This window comes from Hemiscyllium ocellatum, chromosome 20 (assembly GCF_020745735.1).
Source record: "Hemiscyllium ocellatum isolate sHemOce1 chromosome 20, sHemOce1.pat.X.cur, whole genome shotgun sequence".
Classification (NCBI taxonomy): Eukaryota; Metazoa; Chordata; class Chondrichthyes; order Orectolobiformes; family Hemiscylliidae; genus Hemiscyllium; species Hemiscyllium ocellatum.
In genome coordinates this window covers 57,535,777-57,561,814 of record NC_083420.1, presented here as the reverse complement: position 1 = coordinate 57,561,814, position 26,038 = coordinate 57,535,777, and positions in this window count along the sequence as shown.

Genomic DNA, 26,038 nt, shown 5'->3' with positions numbered 1-26,038 from the left:
TACTTTTTGTCGTTTGTAGGTTGTTAGGAATAGACAGTCACAGAAAAATCTGACTTGGTGAGTAGTGGGTAAGTTTGGATAATCGTTTCCTTGTTTATTTCTTTATCCTTGAAATGGCAGGAGAACTCAGCCCTGTGGAATGTTCCTCCAGGAAAATGTGGGGAATCTGGGACATTTTCAGTCTCCATGGTGATGACCGCATAAGCAGGAAGTGATTATGCACTGCAGCTCCGTATTGATTACATGGAGTGGCTGGAGCTGTGGATGGACTCTCGATGGAGCATCCATGCTTGATATGGAACGAGCAGGAAGCATGCGTCAGGTATAGCAAAGGCCCTTCAAATGTATAGTGTGTATAGGGGGTTGCTGAAAAAAAAATTAGGAGGGACCACACAATGGCAAATAGGATCAATGAAAACCTCAAGGCTTTTTATAACTACATTAAGAGCAAGAGGATTACCATGAAAAGAGTGGGACCAAAGGGGCAAACCATGTCTGGAGGCAGTGGACATGGGTGATGGCATAAATTAATATTTCTCATCTTTATGCACAGAGGAGAAAGACATTGTAGCTGGGGCTTTCAGTCAGGTTGGTGAGGTTCTAGAGCATTAATAAGGCAGTGGTATTGGATGTTTTAGCAGGGTTAAAGGTGTATAATTCCCCAGGGCCTGATGAGATGTACTCAGGCTGTTGTGGGAGGCAAGGGATAAGGTTGCTGGGACCCTGGCTAAGAAATTTAATATTGTGCTGGCCACAGACTGGAGGATGACTAATGTGCGCCCTTGATTCAATGAGGCAGCAGGGATAGGCCAGGTTAGTCTAATGCCGGCAGTTGGGAAAATATTGAGAAAAGTTCTGAAGGACAGGATTCATCACTGCTTGCAAAGACAAGGATTGATCAGGGATAGTCAGCACAAATTTGTACAAGGGTGATCAAAAATTGGCTTGCAAGCAGGAGGCAAAGAGTGATGGTAGAGCGATATTTGTGTGATTAGAAGCCTATGACTAGCAGTGTGCCACAGGGATAAGTGCTGGGACCATTGTTGCTTGTTGTGTAAATTAATGATTAGTAAGTTTGCAGATGACACAAAAGTTGGTGGTGCTGTTGATAGTGAGGATGGTCTCAGGCTCGAGTCTGATATTGATCAAATGGCAAATTGGTCAGAGCAATAGCAGATGGAATTGAATCCCATTAAATGTCAGGTGATGCATGCTGGAGATCCAATAAGAGAAGGATCGACACAACGAATAGTCGATCCTTAGGGAACACTGAAGAACAAAAGGACATTGGTGGACAAGACCACAGATCCCTGAAGGTGTCAGCCAAGGGAGACCTGGTGGTGAAGAAGGCATACAGGATGTTTGCATTCATTAGTCAGGGAATAAAATATAGGAGCAAAGAAATCTTGTCACAATGTTATAAAACACTGGTTAGGCCACATCAAATTTGATATGATTTGATTTATTATTGCCTTTATGTATGGAGAAACAGTGAAATGTATTGTATTGCATGCTAGCTAGACAAATCTTACCTTACACAAGTACATCAGGGTAATAGAACAGAATGCAGAATAGATTGTTTCAGCTCCATTTTTGCAGCAGCAGCGGGAGCAGAGAATGCGATGGACCAGGGGGCTGCCGGAAAGGGAAATTCATCCTTTAATAACTTATCTCATGAACAGACGGAGCGGACACAGGGCTGCTGAGTAAGTGAGGTAATATATTTGGGAATATGTGGGCGGCACGGTGGCACAGTGGTTAGCACTGCTGCCTCACAGCGCCAGAGACCCGGGTTCAATTCCCGCCTCAGGCGACTGACTGTGTGGAGTTTGCACGTTCTCCCCGTGTCTGCGTGGGTTTCCTCCGGGTGCTCTGGTTTCCTCCCACAGTCCAAAGATGTGCGGGTCAGGTGAATTGGCCATGCTAAATTGCCCATAGTGTTAGGTAAGGGGTAAATGTAGGGGTATGGGTGGGTTGCGCTTCGGCGGGTCAGTGTGGACTTGTTGGGCCGAAGGGCCTGTTTCCACACTGTAAGTAATCTAATCTAATCTTAAAAAAAAGTAATCTAATCTAATCTAATCCTCCCTCAGCTGCAAAGGTACTAGTACTTAGGGAATACATCTAGGGAAATTATTTGGGTTGAACTGAGATATAAGAAAGGGATGGTCACTTTATTGGGATTGTATTATAGATCCGCTAATAGTCAGCAGGAAATTGAAAAACAAACTTGTAAGGCGATCTCAGCTATCTGTAAGAATAATAGGGTCGTTATGGTCAGGGATTTTAACTTTCCAAACATCGACTGGAAAGTCGATAGTGTTAAGGTAGATGGAGAGGAACTTGTTAAGTGAGTGCAAGAAAATTTTCTGATTCAGTATGTGGATGTCCCTACTAGAGAAAGTGCAAAACTTGCCCTAATCTTGGGAAATAAGGCAGGGCAAGTAACAGAGGTGTCAGTGGGGGAGCACTTTGGGGCCAGCGACCATAATTCTATTCATTTTAAAATAGTGATGGAAAAGGTTAGACCAGATCTAAAAGTTGAAGTTCTAAATTGGAGGAAGGCTAATTTTGATGGTATGAGGCAAGAACTTTCAAAAGCTGATTGAGGGCAGATGTTCACAAGTAAAAGGACGGCTGGAAAATGGGAAGCCTTCAGAAATGAGATAAAGAAAGTCCAGAGACAGTATATTCTTGTTAGGGTGAAAGGTAAGGCTGATAGATGTAGGGAATGCTGGATGATGAAAGAAATTGATTGTTTGGTTAAGAAAAAGAAGGAAGCATGTGTCAGGTACAGACAGGATAGATTGAGTGAATGCTTAGAACAGTATAAAGGAAGTAGGAGTATACTTGAGAGAAATCAGGAGGGCAAAAAGGGGACATGAGATAGCTTTGGCACATAGAGTTCAGGAGAATCCAAAGGGTTTTTACATTAAATACATTAAGAACAAAAGGGTAACTAGGGAGACAATAGGGCCCCTCAAACTGTACTGTGCTGTACATTTCTACGACTATAACTCAAAAAAGGACTGAGGAGAGCTTGGAGGGGGCATTCGTGGGAAGGATTAGGGAAAACCCAAATGCGTTCTACATGTACGTTAGGAATAAGAGAATGATCAGAGGGGAGGGTCGATCAGGGATAGTGAAGTGAATTTAGGCCTGGAGTCTGACGAGATAGGGGGAGGCACTAAATGAGTTTTTTCCTTCAGTATTCACTGGAGAGAGGGACCTAGTTGATAATGAGAACACCGTGGACCAGGTTAATAGGCTTGAACAGATTGACATTAAGGAAGTGGATGAGCTGGAAATTCTGGGAAGTATCAAGGTAGGTAAGTCCCCAGGGCCAGGCCCGATGTATCCAAGGAAGTGAGGAAGGAGATTGCTGCACCTCTGGAGATGATCTTTGCATCCTCATCTCCACGGGAGTAGATTGGAAGGAGGCAAATGTTCTGTTCAAGAAAGGGATGGAGAAATCCCAGGGAATTACAGACTAGTCTTACATCTGTGGCAAGCAAGGTACTGGGAAAGGTTCTGAGAGATAGGATTTATGACTATTTGGAATGTGGAAGCTTTAGAGAGGGTGCAGAGGAGATTAACCAGGATGCTGCCTGGACTGGAGGGTATGTCTTATGAAGAAAGGCTAAGGGAGCTAGGGCTTTTCTCATTGGAGCAAAGAAGAATGAGAGATGACTTGGTAGAGAGGTAGAAGATGTTGAGAGGCATAGATAGAGTGGATAGCCAGAGGCTTTTTCTCCAGGGTGGAAATGGCTATCATGAGAGGGCATAATTTTAAGATAATTGGAGGAATGTTTAGGGGAGATGTCAGAGGTAAGTTCTTTACACAGAGTGGTGGGTGCATAGAATGCACTGTCAGCAGTGGTAATACAGACAGAAATATTAGGGACATTTAAGCCACTCTTGGATAGGCACATGGAGGATAGTACAATGTAGGGTATGTAGGTCAGTCTGATCGTGGAGGCGGATATAAGACCTGCACAACATCAAGGGCCGAAGGCCCTGTCCTGTGCTATGCTGTACTATTCTATGTTCATTAACTGCAGCAAGAAAGGAGGAGGGCACGCCTCCCTCTGCATCAACAGAGCTGAGGTGGAGAGGGTCATCAGGTTCCTCAGAGTAACAATAACCAACAATCTGTCCTGGACCTGCCATGTAGATGCACGGTCAAGGCGGCTCAACAACGCCTCTTCTTCCTCAGGAGGCTAAGGAAATTCAGCATGTCCATAAGGACCTTCACCAACTTTTACAGATGCATCACAAAAAACATTCTATCTGGGTGCATCATGGTTTGGTATGACGATAGCTCTACCTAGGACCGTAAGAAACTGCAGAAAGGTGAGGTCACAGCACAGACTATCATGAAAGCTAACCTCCCATCCATGGACTCTATTTACACTTCTCGTTGTTGTGGAAAGGCTGCCAAAATCAAAGACCCCTCCCACCCCAATAACACAGACTTCCAACTTCTTCCATCGGACAGAAAATACAGAAACTTAAACACATGCACCAACAGGTTCAAGAACAGCTTCTCCCCTGTTGCTATGAGACCATTGAACAGATCTCTCTAATATCGATTATGTTTTTGTGCCCCTCCTGTGGTGGATAACCTTGTATGTCTTGCTTTTTCAAAGCACCCTATGACCTGTATGCCCTTGTCTGCTATGATCTGCCTGTATTGCTTGCAAAACAAAACTTTTCACTGTACCTAGGTACACGTGACAACATTAAATGAAATCAAAATGTTTCCTCATTTTATCTTAAATGAGCACCTCCTTATTTTTAAACTATGATCCCTATTTTTAGATTCTCTCATAAGGGGAATCCTGCTTTCAACATCCACCCAGTCAAGTACCTTCAGAATCTTATATGTGGAATTAAGCTCTTCTAAACTCCAGAGAATACAGGGCTAGTTTGTCTAGCCTTTCCTCATAAAGCTATCTGTTCACTCCAGGCATTAATCTAATAAATGGGTTCAGAAAAGATTTGCAAGCATGTTGCCAGGGTTGGAGCATTTGAGCTATAGGAAAAGGCTGGATAGGCTGGGACTATTGTCCCTGGAGCGTTGGAGCCAGAGGGGTAACCTTATAAAGGTTTATAAAATCATAAGGGCATGGATAGAATGAACAGCCAAGGTCTTTTCCCCACCATAAGGAAGTCCAGAACTAGAGGGTATAAGCTTAAGATGAGAAGAGAAAGATTTGTTTGGGACCCATGGGGCAACCTTTTCACACAGAGTGGTATGTGTATGGATTGAGCTGCCAGAGGGAGTGGTGGAGGCTGGTACAGTTACATCATTTAAGAGGCATCTGGATGGGTACATGAATAGGAAGGGTTTAGAGGGATATGGGCCAAATGCTGGGAAATGGAAGTAGATTAATTTAGGAAGTCTGGTCAGCATGGACAATTTTGACTGAAGAATCTGTTTCTCTACTATACATGTCTATAACTCTATGAAAAGGAAGGGCTAAAGTCACCATAGTCTCAGAACACTGCTCTCTCACTAGAAAGAGATGTTTGATGGTGGTTTAACATCAGGGTCACCACGACACAGGTGAGGAAAGAGGTTGAGTAGGAGGGTTGTAAACTCAGCAAGTATGGATACTAGTCTATTTAACTTTCTCTGAATGGCTTCCAAAAAACACACACATCCAGGAGGTCGAAGTGTTAAGACAACAGGAGCTTTATTAGGGAAAGTGTTCGCTGTGCAGATAGCGGGGTGAGAGCGAGCTTGTCCACTCAAAATGGGTGATGACATTATCGCTACATCACCTGATCAGGCTCAAAGTGACAGTCCACCATACTTACACAAGTACGGTGACCGGGGGGTTCACAGTTCCCCGGATACTGCCTTATCAAAATCCCCTGTATAACGGAAACATAACCTCCCTACTCTTACATTCAATTCCCTTTGTAGTAAACCATAACATGCTATTAAATTTCCTAATTACTTGCTGTACCTTCATACTAGCTTCTATGATTCATGTGTCTAGTTTTGATGTGAATGACTTGAGTGTTATTACCATGAACTGTTCTGTGGCTAACTGCTGAAGTGATTGGGTTCACACCTGATACAATTCATCTGTCACAGTTCCTTGGAAACTGAAACTGGGTCAAATAGAAACTCCCAGCTTCAGTACTTTGAACGATGATAACCTCAGGTATTGGAATATCTAATGTGCATTTCCAGACATGATTCCATATAAGTGGTGTAATACATCCATTTTCCATCTCAATTTGCTGTTTTAGTTGCTGATCAGGAATACAGAGACTATCAAAATAGTTCTTAAAAGGGGGATTTAAAGCTTTACCATTTGCATCATTCAGTACATTACAAAAGCTGTAAAATCAATGTGGAAGATTGAAATCAATGTGGATATCTCGGGAGTACACTTCAAAACCTCTGTGCCCCGAGCCTGTAGCAGTGACGGGGGTGTTAGATTGTTCTGATTGTACTCACCTGACACAGTAGCTGTTTCTTGCATTACATTGTTCAGTGATACAAAAAATGCAATCTTCTGTCCAGCAACTCTGGTCACATTGCCAGACAGTATCACGGGGCTCCCACGCTTTGTGAGTTTGGCTTCCAGCTGGGAGAAAAGCATCTGCTCCCCATCAAGAGTTTGCAAGTTTGTCCATCCCTAGAAAATAAATACCAGACATGAAAAGGCTACGGTCAGGACCTTGCCAAAGACTTTTTGCATTCACTATAACTGGAGAAGGACATTATGGATCTGAATTAAGTTGCATTCAGCAATAACGCAGTCACACCCGCAGCCCTCAAAGTTGGTTAAGAATGTGAGAAAATGTTTGCAACTCTAAAATGATTCGCCATTTCATATGGAGGCCTAGTACTGTGTTACTTTTAGATGCTTCTTCATGATAGCTATTTGTTGCATGTAAATGAAATGGTCTAATAATGAATCATAACAGACCAACTCCATGGCTTTGTTTATTTGAAACAGTGAAACACATTGTAAGATATGAAGCAGAAATTACAGCAAAGCAACTGATTTCGGTGTGCATGCATCTCGCAAACAGTGGACTCTGCATCACAAACCAGCCATCCAGCCAACTGAGCTAATATTTACACAGAACAAAAATCTATCAATCTCCGGTATAACATTTACTATTGATTTAAAGGCGAGTTGTAAATTGCTGCCACTTTTTGCGTGAAGAAGTTGATTCTAATTTCATTCCGGAATAAATGGTCTGTAATTTTTAGGCTAGGTGTCCATGTCCTAGATTCCCCAACTGGTGGGAATAGTTTCCACCTACTTGTTTTAAAAATATTTTTAAAAGTTTTGATCAAATTACCCAGTTGTATTTTAAATTCCATGGAAAATAAGATTAGTTTGTGTAATCTGTATTCATAATTCAGTTCTTGGGGCACAATCCCTCCTGTGTGTCAGATTTGGTGGCAGGACCCCAACACTTTCCCACCTTCACCTGAATTAGTTCTGTGGTGAGAAGGCCCACAGAGAGCCAACTCATCCCACTACCAATGGAGGCTCCATTATTTTCCTCAATGCCACCCATGTGCTGGGCCCCTCCACAATCTGAGGCTGTCATAGTGGCAGCAACCATTGGTGTTGCTGCTGAGTTGAGAAGTGATGTCCGTCAATCTCCTATCATCCTAGGGACCTTGACTGCAAGGGAAGGCTCGCCACTGGCCTGTCAAGGGAAGGCTCGCCACTGGCCTGTCAAGAGCCCGAGTGACACACGTTGCAATGAGAGGTGATCTCCCATTCACACCTCGCTCCAACTAACGGAGGAGATCCCTGCCACCTCTGCAAGATTCCACCATTGCAGTGCATAAAGTCATAGAAATCATCAGCACAGAAAATAGGCCTTTGGCCCATTGTGTCCGTACCAGTCAGAAAAACCATCTGACCATTCTCACCCCTTTTTCAAGCACCTGGTCCGTAACCTTTCTATGCCTTGGGTGGAAGAATCCTTCTTGTAATCCAAGACTGCACTCTCTACAATGCCAATAGATCCTTTATCACATGTGGTACATGAGGTGTAATCTAATCAGGGCTTTATGCAGCTGAGGCTTGACTCTTATCCAAACTTGGCTTCAAGTGCTCATGATATTTAGGCCACTATTCCATGAGTACTTTCATCTCTTTCTCTCCTTTTTCATGACATATTAATGCCTGGACCTCCAAGCCATTTTTGGACCTCCACACTTTATAATGTCTGCCTGCCTTTTCTCCCATCCTCATTTCTGGAAGTTGGGTTAAGGATTGACATGGAGTCAGCACACCCTTATCGGTGAGATATTCCAATGGTTTGCCACTGCCTTCTGCAGGACAGCTGGCCAGGACACCCTCCTACTTCTGTTACCTGCCATCAGGAAGGTTTTGCAGATGAATAATCAGCCCATTTGGTCACATTGTGAATACACATCCAAAGACCTAACATGGGACTCACACCAGTGAACCAACACCTGACCCAGGGATAGGGATGCTGCCCATCTATTTATAATGTATCCTCTCTGGTTTATTCCTCTTTAAGCCCAACTCGAACTGCTGTTACATTTGCCAACATTTGCAAGAAGTCTGCCATATCATACCACGCACAATTTGAAGGGCGAAATGAAAACATTCACAGTTCCCTGTATATCAGCAGCAATCAACAACAGACTAATGACTTTACAGCAACTATTGCAAATTGATTGATGCTGGAATGTTGGAGATTTAGATTACTCTGAACAGAGCAAATAGGAACAAGCCATATGAAGACAGCAGGATAACATATGTGCTGCAAATACACTCCAACACTGGCATTCTTGTGAAAGTGACTTGCCAACTCTACCTTAACATAATACAAGTCTTTGTCATCAATGAGGACTTCCAGCTGTCCTGTGCGGGAGTGTTTCATTTTTGTAATCTCTCCTGCAAAATCAAAACCAAGAGCATTAGCTATGTGCATAACACGTACGCCAATATGACTGCAGCTGCATTGTAAAACTTTCCAGAGCACGTTGCCTTTGGGAAAACAGGACTTTTTTTTCCTGTCGATCCGAGTACTATTGAACACTTTTATAGCAGAGGTGGGGAGCAGAACCCAGCCACAACAATGGCACCTTTCCCAGAATGAAGAACAGTTAAAGCTGCAGCAGCCTCCCATGAGTTTACTGTGCAGCACCATCACCTAACCTTCAGCCAATAAAACTAATTAAAGGGAGCCTGAATGCAGTTCAAAAAGGAACTGGACAAATATTTGGCACAACAACAGCCTGCATTTATTTAACGCCTTGGACTCAGTGAGGGATCTACACACAACTGCCGTCAGACAACACCAAAGGCAAATTTCTAAATAAAAACCGAAGGAGGTAAGGATGCTGGAAAACAAAAACAAAAACAGAACTTGCTAGAAAAGCTCAACAGGACTGGCAGAGTCTATGAAATAAATCAAAGTAAATAATTTGGGTCCAGTGACCCTTCCTCAGAACTGATGGTGGCTAGGAAATATATACGAAGATTTGGAGGGGCGGTGAAATAAATTACAGGCATAGATAGAGCCCAAAGAGAGATAAACAAATGGACAGACAAAGGAGTGGATAACAATCAACCAGAGAGAATAAAAAGCTACGAATAGGGACTGTTAGTGGCTAACAATGGGTTGTGTGTAATAGCAGACTATGTGATTACAAGGCCTGGTGTGTGGGGTTGGGGTATGGACACGGGAGAAGGTGCCTCAAGCTCTAAAAGTGTTGAAATTGATATTGAATCGGTAGCGTTTCCAAGCAGAAAATGAGGTGCTGTTCTGCAAGCATGCGCTGAGCTGTGCTGGCACACTGAGGTAGAGATGTTGGCCAGGGAACAGGGTGACATGTTATAGTGGATGCTAGAAATCTGAAATCAGAACAGAGACTGCGGGAAATCCTCAGGTCAGGCAGCACCTGCAAATCGGCGTGCACGCTCCAAATCCATGACCTTCCAACAACATTCTGATGATGGATCTATGACCTGAGGCACGAACTCTGCTTCTCTCTTCATTGGTGCCATCACATTTGCTATCGATTTACAATGAGAAAACATTTGACCCGGAGTCACAGAATAAACTGCTAGGATAGATGGCGAACGTGAGGACTGCAGATGCTGGAGATTCGAGATGAGATTAGAGTGGTGCTGGAAGAGCACAGCAGATCAGGCAGCATCCGAGGAGCAGGAAAATCGATGTTTCGGGCAAAAACCCTTCATCAGGAAGCCTTTCATTCCTAATGAAGGGCTTTTGCCCGAAACGTCGATTTTCCTGCTCCTTGAATGCTGCCTGATCTGCTAGGATAGATGGTCTAAAGAATTCCCAAACAATCTTTTTAATAAGGACAACATCAAGGTGTAAAGAGAGGGGAGAGAGACTAATGCCACAGAATTTGAGAACTTGTTTTGAAAGGTCCTCCTGATTATTCAGTAATTATTTGGCATCAAGTGACAACCTTTAACATAAACAACTAGAAAAGAGGTTAGACAATCCACCCCACTTCCCACATCCCCAACCAGTTATTTACCATTGAAACATCAAAGAGGAAAGCATCCCTTTGATGCTTGCTTTTTTAAAAGAAACAGCACTACCATTCTAACATCTGAAATAGGAGGAGTAAGCCATTCAGCCCCACAAGCCTGCTTTGCCATTTAATATGATCAAGGTTGACTTGCGTCTTGAATTCCATCTACACCTGATAACTGTGGATTCCCCAGCTGAATAAGAAAGTATCTACCTCTTTGTATAATCCCATCCCCACCACCCTCCAAGGCTGAGAGTTCCAAAATTACACAACCAACTGGGGTGAGGGTGGGCGTTATCAACTGATATGGAAACAGAAAAAAAAAGGAGCTAGAGTAGGTCATTCGGTCCTTTGGAACTGCTCCGGCATTTTCAGCATGATCATAGCTGATCAGCCAACTCCGTCCCCTGCTTCTGTTTTCGTCAATACCCTTTGATCCCTTCATCCCACAGAACGATATCTCCTTCATGGAGACCTTCTGGCCTCAGTCACTTTTTGTGGCAGAGAATTCCTCTCTGGGTGAATAAACGTCTCGTTGTATCAGTCCAAAATGGCATACCCCACATCCTTACACTGTGACCCTTGGTTCTGGACTTGCTAGTCATTGGAAACAAACCTTCCTTTTTTTTTAATATCTTCTTTTTATACATATAGTAATTCGGCCTCTAACTGAGCTGCACTGCTATAAATTTGATTTGTTAATACAAACACAGCCTGATCGTTGAGACCTTCTACATTTGTAGAAATGTGATCTCCCTGATGAATGCACATAGGAAATAGAAGCTGGGAGATCAGGTGAAGTCTCAGTGTTTATGACCAATGCACACTCATTGTGATGAGCAAGCACAGTCTAACTGTTCCAACAAACTTTGCTTTTTGCAAAACTTCTAGAGTTCTCTAAGGAAAAAGCTATACAACTCAGCTTACCATCTATTTTTATCTTTCGCTTCGGATGAATAATTTTCGCTGATAGTTTTCGCTTTGAGTAGTTCAACTGAAAGTCAACAGCCACATCCCTGTTGACAACGGACTTTGGGGTTCCCATGAAAAAGTGCAGTGTAGCCTCAGCCGGAAACCAGCTGTTCTTCTGAAAAAGAGAAATGCAGTCGTCAGGTTGAACTGTCCTATATATAAAAAGGCAATATGTAGAAAAACACCTACTAAGAAGAGGTGCTAACAAAGTGCTCCAAGACAGATGGCATCAATACTTTTGGGTGAATTGCATAGCACGGTGGCACAGTGGTTAGCACTGCTACCTCTCAGCACCAGGGACCCGGGTTAGTTTCGGGTGACTGTGTGGAGTTTGCACATTCGCCCTATCTCCGCATGGGTTTCCCCCAGGTTCTCCGGTTTCCTCCCACAGTCCAAACATAGAGAAAGTGAGGACTGCAGATGCTGGAGATCAGAGCTGAAAAATGTGTCGCTGGAAAAGCGCAGCAGGTCAGGCAGCATCCAAGGAGCAGGAGAATCGACGTTTCGGACATAAGGAATCTGAAGAAGGGCTTATGCCCGAAACATTGATTCTCCTGATCCTTGGATGCTGCCTGACCTGCTGCACTTTTCCAGCAACACATTTTTCAGCACAGTCCAAACATGTGCAGGTTAGGTGGATTATAGGGATTAGGATAGCAGGGAGGGCCTGGTTAGCATACTCTTCAGAGGATCAGTGTGGACTCGATAGGCTAAATGATCTGTTTCTACACTATAGTGTTTCTGTGTTTGCATCAAAATGCTTTATTATTCTGAAATATTCAAATATTGCTTAAAATTTTAGGAGCATTTTTATTTTTAAATCCTCTAATGAAATGACAAGATTATAAAGTTGTGCAAAGAACCCCTGTGGCACAGTGTTAATGTCCCTGTTTCTGGACTAAGAGGCTTGGGTTCAAGTCCCACCTCCTCCAAAGATGTAATTTCCCCTCCCATGTGGTTGACAATGCCCTCCGGCGCATCCCAGCCACTTCCTGTACCTCTGCCCTTGAATCTAACCACTCCAATCACAAGGACAGAACCCCCCTCCCGGTCCTCAACTTTCACCCTACTAACCTCCAGATACACTGCATCATCTGCTGCTATTTCCACCACCTACAAACAGACCCCACCACCAGGCATATATTTCCCTCCAACCCCTATCTATATTCCGGAGAGACCATTTCCTCCACGACTCCCTTGTTAGGTTCACAGTCCCCCTCAACCCACCCTGCACTCCCAGCACCTTACCCTGCTACTGCAAGAAGTGGAAAACTTGCACCCACACCTCCATCCTTACCTCTGTCCAAGGCCCCAAGGATCCTTCCCCATCCAGCAGAAATTTACCTTTCTTTACACACATGCTCCTGATGTGTTCCCCTTTACATTAGGGAGATAGGATGCCAACTTGCGGAACATTCAGAGAACATCTCTGGGACACACACACTAAAAAACCCCACCGCCTTGTAGCCAAACACTAAAACTCCTCCTTCCACTCCGCCAAGGACATGCAAGTCCTGGGCCACATCCACCGCCAAACCCTAACCACCCAATGCCTGGAGGAATAATGGCTCATCTTCCACCTTGGGACCCTCCAATCACATGGGGTCAATGTGGATGTCGGAGCTGAAAATGTGTTGCTGGAAAAGCGTCGAATTTCCTGTTCCTTGGATGCTGCCTGACCTGCTGAGCTTTTCCAGCAACACATTTTCAGCTCTGATCTCCAGCATCTGCAGACCTCACTTTCTCCTCAATGTGGATGTCACCAGTTTCGACATCTCCCCTCTCCCCACCTTATACCAGATCCAACCTTCCAACTTGGCACCACCCTCTTGAACTGTCCTACCTATCCATCTTCCTTCCCACCTATCCGCTCCACCCTCCTCTCCGATCTATCACCTTCCCCCCAGTCCCACCCCCCTCCCATTTATCTCTCAGCCCGCGTGGGCCACCTCCTCATTCTCGACGAAGGGCTTATGCTCGAAACGTAGATTCTCCTACTCCTCGGTTGCTGCCTAACTGGCTGTGCTTTTCCAGCACCACACACTCTTCGGCACAGTGGTAATGTCCCTGCCACTGGACTAGAAGGCCTGTGTTCAAGCCCCACCTGCTTCAGAGTAGTGTAGAGACATCTATCAACAGATTGATTCAAAAATGGCTAAAAATTATCGCAATGCAAACAGATTCGAAAATCTGATGCTGCAGTCATCTCTTCACGACAAAGTGTGGGGTGGATTTCATCCTGCAAATAACAAACCATCAACCCAGAGATATGAAAAAAGCGTTGCCAAACAAATGCATCCTTAGGTGAGGAGGACTGAATATGTCACAAACATATTCGAGTTATGTGCACTGTGTCATTTAAATTGTAGTTCAATATGAATGTTGTTAAATGTAAAAGTCAAAATCTCTTGTGGTTTAGTAGTATTGTCCCTACCTCTAATCTGGAAGGTCTGGAGTCAAGACTCACCTGCTCCAGAAGTGTGTTATAACATTTCTGAACAAGTTTTTTAAAAACCTCTCAACATAACTTCTGTTTTATTTCCAGCATCCACAGTATTTTGCTAACATTTTAGAAGACAATCAGTATGTGTTTTTGTGTTTGTGTCCTTTTAGTTTCAGCTACTGATGGTGTGTGCTTGAATAAGGCTTCAATACATCCCTGTCTTTGAGTGAACTGCAGTTCACCTCCTCCCCAAAGATTTCTGACTGAGATTTTGCCAAAGTCAGTCATGTTGGAAATGATGGGCAGTTATTGCATCAACCAACACGCTTTAATAACCGATCAGGTGTTAGTTTAACCTTGCTTGCTGCATGGCCTCGGTGTTAGAAAAATAAGCATTTTGTCAGGGCTGAAATACAAATTATTAGTTTGCCATCGCACAACTGAGCATTTCTCTTATTTTTGAAATGTCAGTTTATTTTACAAAGACCAAGAGCTACAAATTTTACTCAGCCTGTAACAAATTAATAAAATAAACTCCAAGATGAATTCTAGTTCTGGTGATTGAACAGACTGGAAACCAGTCTCAGCCCCAACATCCAAATGGAGCAAATTGAAAAGCCCTTTTGTCTCCATGAAATATTTGCAACAGTAATCAAAAGAGGGAGAGTAAAATATAGAGATAAAATCGAACTTTGCAGTCATGTTTACATAGCTATCCTCAACGGCTCCATAACTAGTCAATTTAAATAAATATCATTACTTCTATGTGTCAGAGGTGCTGAAACTCAACTTCAGTGGGCTGTAAATGGGTATTAGCAGTTCAGTCACAGAGATTGTGGCTTTCCACTGGCTGTGTTTTAAGAGGTTGTTCGTCATTCCCTACATCAAGAGCTAGAGTTGCAAAAGTTTTCAGGTGTCTATAATTTACATGTAACAGATTGGTGACTTAAATTTAACTTAGAACTGACATTTTCATGTTGTCACAGAGCATAAGCAATTTGAATAGTTGCCTAGCAGGATTTGAGTAGTGTTGAAAACAGGAACATGCTGAAGACGACTTTTGGATTTCACTCATCAGACTAAAATTGCAAGAATACCAATTCCCAAAGGGAACAACACTTCATACTGTATATGGGCACTGATTGGTTGGCAAATGGACCCTTGTTGATTGAGACATTTCCTAGGGCCTATTGTCCTCCACTTTGATTGAAAGAAGAACAACGTTAGAATGCTTTTTGTTTTGTTCTGCAAAGGACAAGGTATGACTATATGCAAGTGTAAGTCACATTGAGCTGAACATCATCTTAATTTGGCAACTCATGTGAAGATATTTTGTTATGATACAGCTCTGGAACAGCTGGAATTTGAATTCCAGGCCTCCTCGTTCAGAGCTGGGGTCACTATCATTGTGCCACAACAGTCCCCATTCGTGTAATACTTAGGGCACTCCGTTTGTTACCAGCAACCACCCAGTTGTGGAATCACAAGACCTTACATTCTGAGTTTTGCAAGTATGAACAATAAAATCTAATCTCATCTAAATCTAATCTAGTTGAACACAATTAGCACTGTGTCTATTGCCAACAATTAAAGAGATATGATTCACCAGTCATTGGGATATATGGCCAATATACCTGGCATCCCTCCAGACTTCGGTGTGGTTAGCAGAACCTCATTTTGACATATGAACTTTCCTGATGCGCGCAAGATTAAAAAAAAGGTTCGACACCATTATACTCAAGGGTTTAAAGCCAGGTTCATTCACAAAACTCATACTCCAGCTAAATGCACAGACTGTTTTCATGATTAACCTGATCAGTTGTCAAGCATTTCAATGAGTCAAGTCAATCAATTAAAAAACAAACATGCCGCAATTAATTCAAATATGTCTGAATTGCAGCTTTTTGAATCTGGCAGGCATTCAGTAAAATTATGTTTGGCTCCAGTTACTGCTTTCAAAGCAAGTTATTAGCTTGCCAATTGGAATTAAAGAGTCTAGGGTCCCGTTTTAAAGAGAACAGAGGCTCTATGTAGTGTTAGATTTGGTTTGATGCAGGTTTGAGTAGATGTAGATAGGTGCATGGCAAACGTACAGCTCGGAATTTTACCAAGCCCTTGGAACTGGCAGGGAAGTGGGAAGCCTGGCAAGATGGTGTGGGAATAGTGTGACAAGATGGTATTAACCACTTGCTTGGAGCGAACTGTGCCACCTAAGTCATCAATTAACAACCTATTGCCATTTCCTAATGCTTGCTGTAGGGATGCTCATGGCTGGGGGAGTGGGCGCTTTCAAATGGTGGGTTTCCAATGAGGGGTGCCAGGATGGGGCTCCTTTTGGGAACCCTCCCATCAGTCCACAGAGGTACTCCTGGTGGCAAAGGTAATTCCACCCTCGGAATGGTCTGCCAGCCTGAGTACTGGCATCAGCAGCCTACACTTATCGCTCTTTGTGGGTGTCTGGTCAGTGATGTTGCAGCATCTCATTATAAGCCACTGTAAGGGGTGAGGCTGCTGGACTGTGTCCCCTCCAGTTAGGGAATGGCAGCTATTCATAGCAGGGGCAATGGTCACCGAATTGGGCCACACTGGAAAGGTACCTCTAGAGGGTCCCATTACTTGCCTGAACAGGACAGACTCACACTTCCAGCCTCTGCCAGGACCTCAATATAATTCAACCAGAGAATTAAGTACCGCCTTACTACAACTTATGAAGTCCAGTGTCTGCAACATCAGACCCAAATGGTGACCTTTAACGTCACTTGTATCGAACGGTGGACAGTTCACTGTCCCAACAAGTGAATGAGGACTAGAACACACATCTCATTGAATCTAAGTTTATCCAGAACCTCCTTTGTTGCACTCCTTCCTATGAAATGAATTCATTCTGACACAACACTGAAATGGTCCTGAAGATTAATGCTCAGAAGACACAAAGCCAACGCTTTTTACACACTTGCAAAACATGAAACACTATGTTAAGTGTCAAGATGTGATTCCACGATGTGAGCAACACCTGAACAGTCAGATTGCGTTAACTCTCAACTTAAAATAATTAGTCAAGATCCCGGTGCTGTTCAGTTATATTTGCTGTAAGTGACAAGCAATCCATTATCTGAGATCCAAGGGGTTATGTTCAAATCATATGCTTTTTTTTTCTTGAATTATCCAAGAGCCTTTGAGCCCACAGTATCTTGGCCAGTCAAGAGCATGTTTAACAACTAATCAGTGAAGTATAAATTGTTTGATTGCTTGAAATTTGGCATTCTTGCATCAGAACTGATGAGTCCAAGCAGAAAAGCTTTGAGGGTGTCTCACTTTTCAGCAATATTCAACTGCTGTACTATTGAGTGACTGTTTTGCAAAGTGTATGTGAAGTTCCTGTGCTGTGTTCTGTTTTCTCCTCCAAGTATTCCTGGAAAATGTCAGAGTGGGCAATGACTACTGCAAATGAGGTTTTTAGATTAGATTAGATTAGATTAGATTAGATTACTTACAGTGTGGAAACAGGCCCTTCGGCCCAACAAGTCCACGCCGACCCACCGAAGTGCAACCCACCCACCCATATCCCTATATTTAGCATAGGGGTTTGCCCTTACCTAACACTATGGGCAATTTAGCATGGCCAATTCACCTGACCCTCACATCTTTGGACTGTGGGAGGAAACCGGAGCACCCGGAGGAAACCCACGCAGACACGGGGAGAATGTGCAAACTCCACACAGTCAGTCGCCTGAGGCAGGAAATGAACCCGGGTCTCTGGCGCTGTGAGGTAGCAGTGCTAACCACTGTGCCACCGTGCTGCCCAGGTGTAGGGATGTAAACAGCTGCCAGTGATAATTAGCAATACTGCCCTTTAGTTATACATTGATTCACTCATGTGTGACCTGAAGTCAGTTGTAATGTTATTCCTGCATTGAATTTATTCATTGGCAGTGCTATCTTGCAGGCCAATCAAGCAGCAGCCTGACACAGTCATACTCATGGAATCGTACCTCACAGACAATGTCCCAGACACCAACATCACCATCCCTGGGTATGTCCTGTTTCACTGGCGGGACAGACCCAGCAGAGATGGCAGCATGATGGTGTACAGTTGGGACAGAGTTGCTCTGGACGTCCTCAACATTGACGCGGGATTTCATGAAATTTTATGGTATCAGATCAACCAAGAACACCCTCGACCACTAATGTTCCCATCTCCCCAATCAACCCTCTGCTGACAAATCAGTACTCCTTCCATGTTAAACTCCAATGGAGGAAACATTGAGAATGGCAAGAGTGCAGAATGTAGTCCGAGTGAAGGATTTCAATGTCCACCACCAAGAGCAACATTATTGTTTGAGCTGGTCGGGTTCTAAAGGGCATAGCTTTTAGACTGGGTCTGCAGCAAATGGTGAGGTCACTAACAAGGGGGAAAACCATAGCTGACCTCATTATTGCCAAAGTGCTGGCTGCAGATGCAGCTGTCCATGATGGTATCAGTAAGAGTGACCACCATACAATCCTTGTGAAGACAAAGTTCCATCTTCACATTGAGAATACCCTCTATCTGTTGTGTGGCACTATCACTGTGCTAAATAGGACAGATCTACAAACAAGACTGGGCATCCATGAGGTGCTGTGGGCCATCAACAGCAGCAGAATAGAATGTCAGCACAATCTGTAACCTCATGGCCTGGCACATTGTCCACTCTACCGCTATCGTCAATCCATGGGATTAATCAATGAGGTGTCAGCATGATGAAACTACATCAAAGCATTATTTACACATTAAACAGCATAAGCAGCAAGTGACAGACAAAGCTAAACAATCCCACAACCAATGGATTAGATCTAAGATCTGCAGTCCTGCTGCATCCAGTGTGAATGGTGATGGACAATTTAACAAATCACAGTAGAAAGAGGCTCTACAAAACTCCCCATCCTCAGTGGTAGAGGAGCCCAGCACATTAGTGAAAAAGATAAGGCTGAAGCATTGACAATGACTTTCCAACTAAAGTGCTGTTCTGGGAAACACCTGGTGCAGTGTAGTTAAATGCCAAATTGTTGGGCAATACAACTGGCTTTCCAGAAAAGGGGCAATGAGGAGGTTTCACTGAGTGAGTGAGCGAGAGAGATACAGAGACAGACTTCGGCCCCCTACAATAACTGTCAGAGTGGAAAAAAAGTGGAGCTGGAGAAAGCATAGCAGCTCAAGCAGCAGAGGAGGAGGGGAGTCAATGTTTCAGGTCAGAACCTTTCATCAGGACTGGGGAGAGGAAGGGGACTGCAAAATAAGTAGGAGGAGGAGGGTGGGGCTGGGGGAAGGGGTGTGGGATGGCAATAGGTGGATGCAGGTAGGAGGTGGCTGTAATTGGACAGTGGGGAAGGTGAAGCAGGTAGTTGGGAAGGAAGATGGACAGGTAGAGTCAGGTTAAGCGATTGGCACGGAGAGGGAGGGCTGGGCCTGGGATGAGGTGGGGTGATTTGGAAGCTGATGAATTCTATGTTAAGGCTATATGGTTGTAAGTTAGCAAGAAGGAAGATAAGGTGTTCTTCCTTCAGTTTGCATGTGGCCTTGAGTTGATGGAGGCCTAGGATAGACATCTCTTTGGGGGAGTGGGAGGCAGAGTTGAAATGGATAGAGAGCAGAAGATGAGTTTGTTTGGAACTTATGGATCATATATGCTCACTGAACTGATTCCTGAGTTTGCGCTCGGTCTCTCCATTGGTCAGGTCACAGCCTGACATCAGAATTTTCTCTCAAATTCCCCGGATGTGAAAAGCATTTATCTTAATCCTGGGAAAATCACCACAGCAATCCTAGATCCAACTGCCTTCACCTACTTTATCATTGGCTCTCTCTCCATTTAGAGGGAATGTTTACTGATGAATGCACAAACCTTCAGAAACATTCACTACTCTTCAGATACGCAAAACAGCCCATGTACTCACGCAGCAAGACCTGGGCTACATTCAGACTTCAATTTTTAAGTGCCAAGTAATGTTCAAATCACACAATTCTCAGTTAATTACCAAACCCAACAGGAGTCTGACCATCTCCCCTTGACATTCAAGGAAATTACAATTGCTGAATCCCTCTCTCTCAGTGTACAGGAGCAACTGAGGCATGATAATACCATCCCTTCCAAGTCACAAATCATCTTGACTTGGAACTCCATCACCATTCTTTAACCTTTGCTACATTAAAACCTGGAACTGCCTCTCTGATAGCACCATGGGCTGTACCTATAACAACGTAGATGACAATGGCTCAAGCAGTGGATTCAGCAGAACATTCTAAGGGAGATTTGGAATGGGCAATAAATGCTGGCTTCGTGAGTGATGCCTGCAACCAACTTAACAAAAATTTGTATTGCCATTGGGAGCCCTATGAGCAGATATGGTCCCCACACCTTAGGAAGGACATACTGGCCTTAGAGAGGGTAAAACCTAGCTTTACTAAAATGATGCCTGGACTTCAGGAATTAAGTTTGAGGAGAGATTATAAAAACTATGCATGCTTTCTCTATAATTTAGAAGGTTAGGGGGTGATCGGACCAAATTCCTCAGGGATTTAACAGGAGAAGACAAGATACATAACGTATTTCCACTGGTTGGGGATTCGAGAAAAACGTAGTCTGAGAATTATGGCTAGACCATCCAAGAGAGGGGTTAGGAGGCACTCCTGCATAAAAAAGGGAGAGATTTGGAACGGTGTTCTACAAATGACAGTGGATGCTGGATCAGTTGTTAATTTTGAATATGCGATAGATACATTTTTCTTAAGCAAATGTTATTAAGGGATATGTGCCAGACAGAAATATGAAGTTATTCCACATGATCCCACTGAGTGGCAGACCAGGCTCGAGGGGCTGAATGGCCTACTCCTGTTCCTGTATCCCGTGTTTTTATGGCGAGCTTGAAAAAAAAACAAAGATACTACAGCTCTGTAACCTAATCCCCAAAACCCAAAGAGGAAACTACTAAATTGGCTACAATTCAAAAAATAAATAATAAGGAATACTTCCAGCTGAATAATGCATCTGTACTCTTCATTGGCAGCTTCTCATGAATTTATAAACCCATTGCAGATTATTCTTGACGTTTCACTACATTTCATCTCAGTTTTACTTATCATCAAACTGCGGTATATTGCTGAGACAGCCCATAGTCTAATTGAAGTACATGTTTTGCAGTCACGTTGGAAAATAAAAGTCATGACACACTGACTATGAATTTAACAGCTCCCACTTATTGGAAGACAGGGAGAAAGGAAGACGGTTAAAATACCCTGCATGAGCTAACACAATCCACTCCATTTCTTTCCCAGTGTCCCCACGTTAACCTCCTTTCTAGAGTCTCCATTACTCATCTTGATCACTGCACTAACATGTCCGCCCTGGCTCAGTCAATTACACCCTCACTTCTTGGTGAGAAGGTTCTGAGTTCAAGTCCCACTCTGTTTCTTGAACACAAAAATCAAGGCTGTTGCTCCTGCACAGCACTGAGGGAGTACTGCACTGTTATAGAGGCACCGCCTTTTGGGCAAGACATGACACGGAGGGCTCGTCCAAGAGGCATAGAAAATTCACCATTATGAAGAGAGGGAGATGGTCGCTGACAGCTGTGACCACCGAGGGCTGAAGGTTGGGAAGAGACAAGCAGCATGGAAAAGCTCAGCTCAGCAAGAGGGGGGCCTGGGGAAACAGGGGCCAGTGAGCTACGTCCCTTCTTAACCCACGGTGCTCCTCTGCACTGAATTCAGCTGAGACTACCCTCTCAGAGACGGCTCTTGAGCAACAGCAGGCAATATCTAACACAAATACTGCCATTAACACAAGGTTAAGCACCAAAGGTACAAACCATTGTTTTGCAATGGAAAGCTGGGACTTATTTCAAATAAGAGCAGGAGATTGGAACACAATCGAGAGTGGTGCTGGAAAAGCACAGCAGGTCAGGCAGCATCCGAGGAGCAGGAAAATCATGTTTCGGGCATAAGTCCTTCATCAGGAAGGGTTAATGACCTGCTGCGCTTTTCCAGCACCCCACACACGGCTCTGATCTCCAGCATCTGCAGACCTTACTTTCTCCCGACTTAAACACATTGTCTCGCTTAATACTTACCACAGACATACAGCACAAAAAGACCTTTCAATCCAACCAGTCCATACCAACCATAATCCCAGAGTAAAAAGTGAGGTCTGCAGATGCTGGAGATCAGAGCTGAAAATGTGTTGCTGGTTAAAGCACAGCAGGTCAGGCAACATCCAAGGAACAGGAAATTCGACGTTTCGGGCAAAAGCCGAAGGGCTTTTGCCCGAAACGTCGAATTTCCTGTTCCTTGGATGCTGCCTGACCTGCTGTGCTTTAACCAGCAACACATTTTCAACCACAATCCCAAACTAACAAGTCCCACCTGCCTGTGCTCGGCCCATATCCCTCCAAAACGTTCTTATTCATGTACTTATCCAATGGTCTTTTAAATGTTGCAACCGTACCAGCATCCACCACTTCCCCTGGGAGTTCATTCCATAAACGAACCACTCTCTGTGCAAAAACATTGCCTCTCATGTCCTGTTTAAATCTCTCTCCTCTCATTTTAAAAATATGTCCCCTAGTGTTGAAATCCCCCATCCAAGGGAAAATACATCTGCCATTCACCTTATCTAAACCCCTCATGATTTTATTTATCAAGTCAGTCACACAAAAATAGAGTCTTTAGCCATTAACACATTGCTAATTCTGGGAGCTTGAGGTGTGCATAATAACTGCTGTGACTCCCTAATTTACAATGCCCTAGAAACTTTGAACAGACTTCTCATATTAGAGTTGATCTTTCTCTGCACCTTTTCTGTAGCTGTCACCCTGTATTCTTCATTCTGTTCTGTTGTACTAACATATGGCATGATTTGGCAAAACAATACTTTTCACTATATATTAGTCCATGACAATAATAAATCAAACCAAATAAAATCTCTAGCTGTAAGTGCCATTGTGTATAATGCAAGTGATAGGAATTGCCAGTCTTTAGGTTTATTAGTTGTCAGAGATTGATCCTATGAGACCCTGGCTGTGATCCTCTGCCCCTCATTTATGCTCCCCCCTCCAGCCAAGTGGTCAATCTGGCCAAGGCCAGAGCCAGGAGACTGCGACTTTTGATGTTAATGAAGCTTTGGCCTCCAGGGCATTGGTCTCACTGGGTTTTGACCAGTAGCTGAACCTTTCCACCTCCTAACATTTATGGTGCATGCTCTGAATGGGTTGTCATGTTAAAAGGTAAAGTCCCCTTAGTCCCATTGGGCTGCTCTCTCATTAGAGGCAGATGACTGGTGGTGAGTTTAACCTGAGGGTCACCTTACCTCAGGAGGGAGGACAATCAGAGTCATAGAGATGCACAGCATGGAAACACACCCAGATATCCAACTCGTCTGTGCCAACCAGATGTCCTAAATTAATCGAGTCCCACTTACCAGCATTTGGCCCTTCCTATTCATGTACCCATGCAGATGCCTTTTAAATGTCATAATTGTACCAGCCTCCACACCTCCTCTGGTAGCTCATTCCATACACATGCCACCCTCTGCGTGAAAATGTTGTCCCTCAGGACCCTTTTTATATCTTTACCTTCTCACCTTAAACCTATGCCCTCTAATTTTGGACTCCCCTACCTTGGGAAAAAGACCTTGGCCATTTATCCTATCCATGCCCCTCATAATTTTGTAAACCTCTATAAGGTCACCCCTCAGCCCCCGACGCTCCAGGGATAACAGCCCCAGCATGTTCAGCCTCCCCCTATAGCTCAAGCCCTCCAACCCTGGCAACATCCTTGGAAATCTTTTTTGAACTGTTCCAAGTTTCACAACATCTTTCCTATAGCAGGGAGACCAGAGTTGAATGCAGTACTCCAAAAGTGACCTAACTACTGTCCTGTACAATTGCAACATGACATCCCAACGTCTACACTCATGGCACCAGCCAATAAAGGCAAGCCTCCCAAAAGCTGCCTTTTTTATCCTTTCTACTCTCAACTCCACCTTCAAGGAACTATGAACACCTGCTGCCCAAGGTCTGCTTGTTTGGCAACACTCCCCAGGGACCATACAATTAACTGTATAGGTCCTGCCCTGATGTGCCATAGAGTCATGCAGCTCAGTCCAATCAGTCCATGCAGAACATAATCCCTGAGTAGAGACTGAGAATGAAAGCCCTTCATGTTAACCTCAGCCAGTGCAGGAATTATAAACATGCAGTTGGCATTGATAGATCCAAACCAGCCATTCAGCTAACTGAGCTAACTACTCACCAGCTGCCCAGTTACATCTTTACACAAGTTAGTGGGGGGCACGGTGGCACAGTGGTTAGCACTGCTGCCTCACAGCGCCAGAGACCCAGGTTCACTTCCCACCTCAGGCAACCGTCTGTGTGGAGTTTGCACATTCTCACCGTGTCTGCGTGGGTTTCCTTCAGGTGCTCCGGTTTCCTCCCACAGTCCAAAGATGTGCAGGTCAGGGAATTGACCATGCTAAATTGCCCGTAATGTTAGGTGTAGGGGAATGGGTCTGGGTGGGTTGCGCGTCGGCATGGACTTGTTGGGCCGAAGGGCCTGTTTCCACACTGTAAGTAATCTAATCTAAAGCTATCTTAACATTTTCAATCTAGTTTATAGCAAAATGCCATGTTTAGAATTGAGTTTCTAACTGACTTGCCACCTAAGTGACTTAACCAATTCCTTTAAATTCTTTGGATGTCGGAGGATTAACAACAGGAAGGTTAGGGAAGAGCTAGCACCAAGGAAGTTTCACTCTAGTTTTCGCGGTGGTTGTCATGGTGAAGTGGCTATTGATCTATTCCACAGCTGCTGTACAGTACATTTTAGAACCAGGAGCTGCCTAGTTCCCACTTTTTATTTTAAAACCTATCCAGGACAGCGAGGAAGAGATACCTGATGAACGTAGGAGTATGCTGCCTCCAGTAGATACTGCTGTAGTCCTTTGTCCCGCTTTATCAGCATTACAGAAACTTCAGCAGGGCCCGAGAGTGGAAACGTAGGGCCAGAGGTTCCCAAGGGATAGGACATTTCGGAACAAATCTGCCATCCGATTTGTTTGGAGACTGCAGAGAAACAAAATGTCATTTGTAAATCAGGTGTAGGCGTGATACAGAAAACCAAAGTGCTGCACATCTCCATGACTCACCAAATGCCAGCTACAATGGGTGTAATGCTACTGAAGGCAATGATTTCAGTTCTTTTGTCATTCGAGTGAAAGTTATGAACGTGCCAGCAATCAGGCTGAATAAAGAGGAATATTTAGGAAACATATTCAACAAAGCAGATTAGTAAGTGGAGTAATTAGACTGAGTAACTCAGTGAATTCATTAGCAGTGTAGTGGCGCTGTTCAAACATCCGTAGCAGTAGTTTAGTGCAAAGGCCTCACGTACTAGCACCTCAGGAGGTACCACAGAATCATAGAAACCCAACAGTGTAGAAACAAGCAGCAGGGTTTTGGCTGCCTATGTAGGCTTTTCTCAATGAAAGAAGCGTAATGCGTACGTAAATCTGCTCGGGGCAGCACCGTGGGTCAGTGGTTAGCACTGCTGCCTCACAGTGCCAAGGGCTTAGGATCGATACCAGTCTCCGGTGACTGTGTGGAGTTTGCACATTCTCCCAGTGTCTGCGTGGGTTTCCTCTGGGTGCTCCGGTTTCCTCCCACAGTCCAAAGATGTGCAGTTTAAGTGGATTGACCATGTTGAACTGCCCAGAGTGTCCAAGGATGTGCAGACTAGGTGGCTAGCCATGGAAAATGCAGGGTTACATGGATAGGGTAGTGGGGTGTCTCTGGGTGGGATGCTTGGTGCGGACTTGATGGGCCGAATAACCTCTTTCCGCACGGTAGGAATTATGTTGCACTACCACCTCACCTCTTTATCCCCTCACCCAGTTATTCAGCTGTCACGGTAGCCTCCGGTCCTTTAAATCCTGGAATACAGCACCAATTGTCGAAAGAAGGGACTGGTTTTAATGTTGACACACACAGCATCAAAATGTATATTCTTGTCCGTTCGGGGCACTAAAGAAGGTTTCTAAGTCCGCTCAGAAGATCTGGTCCAATAA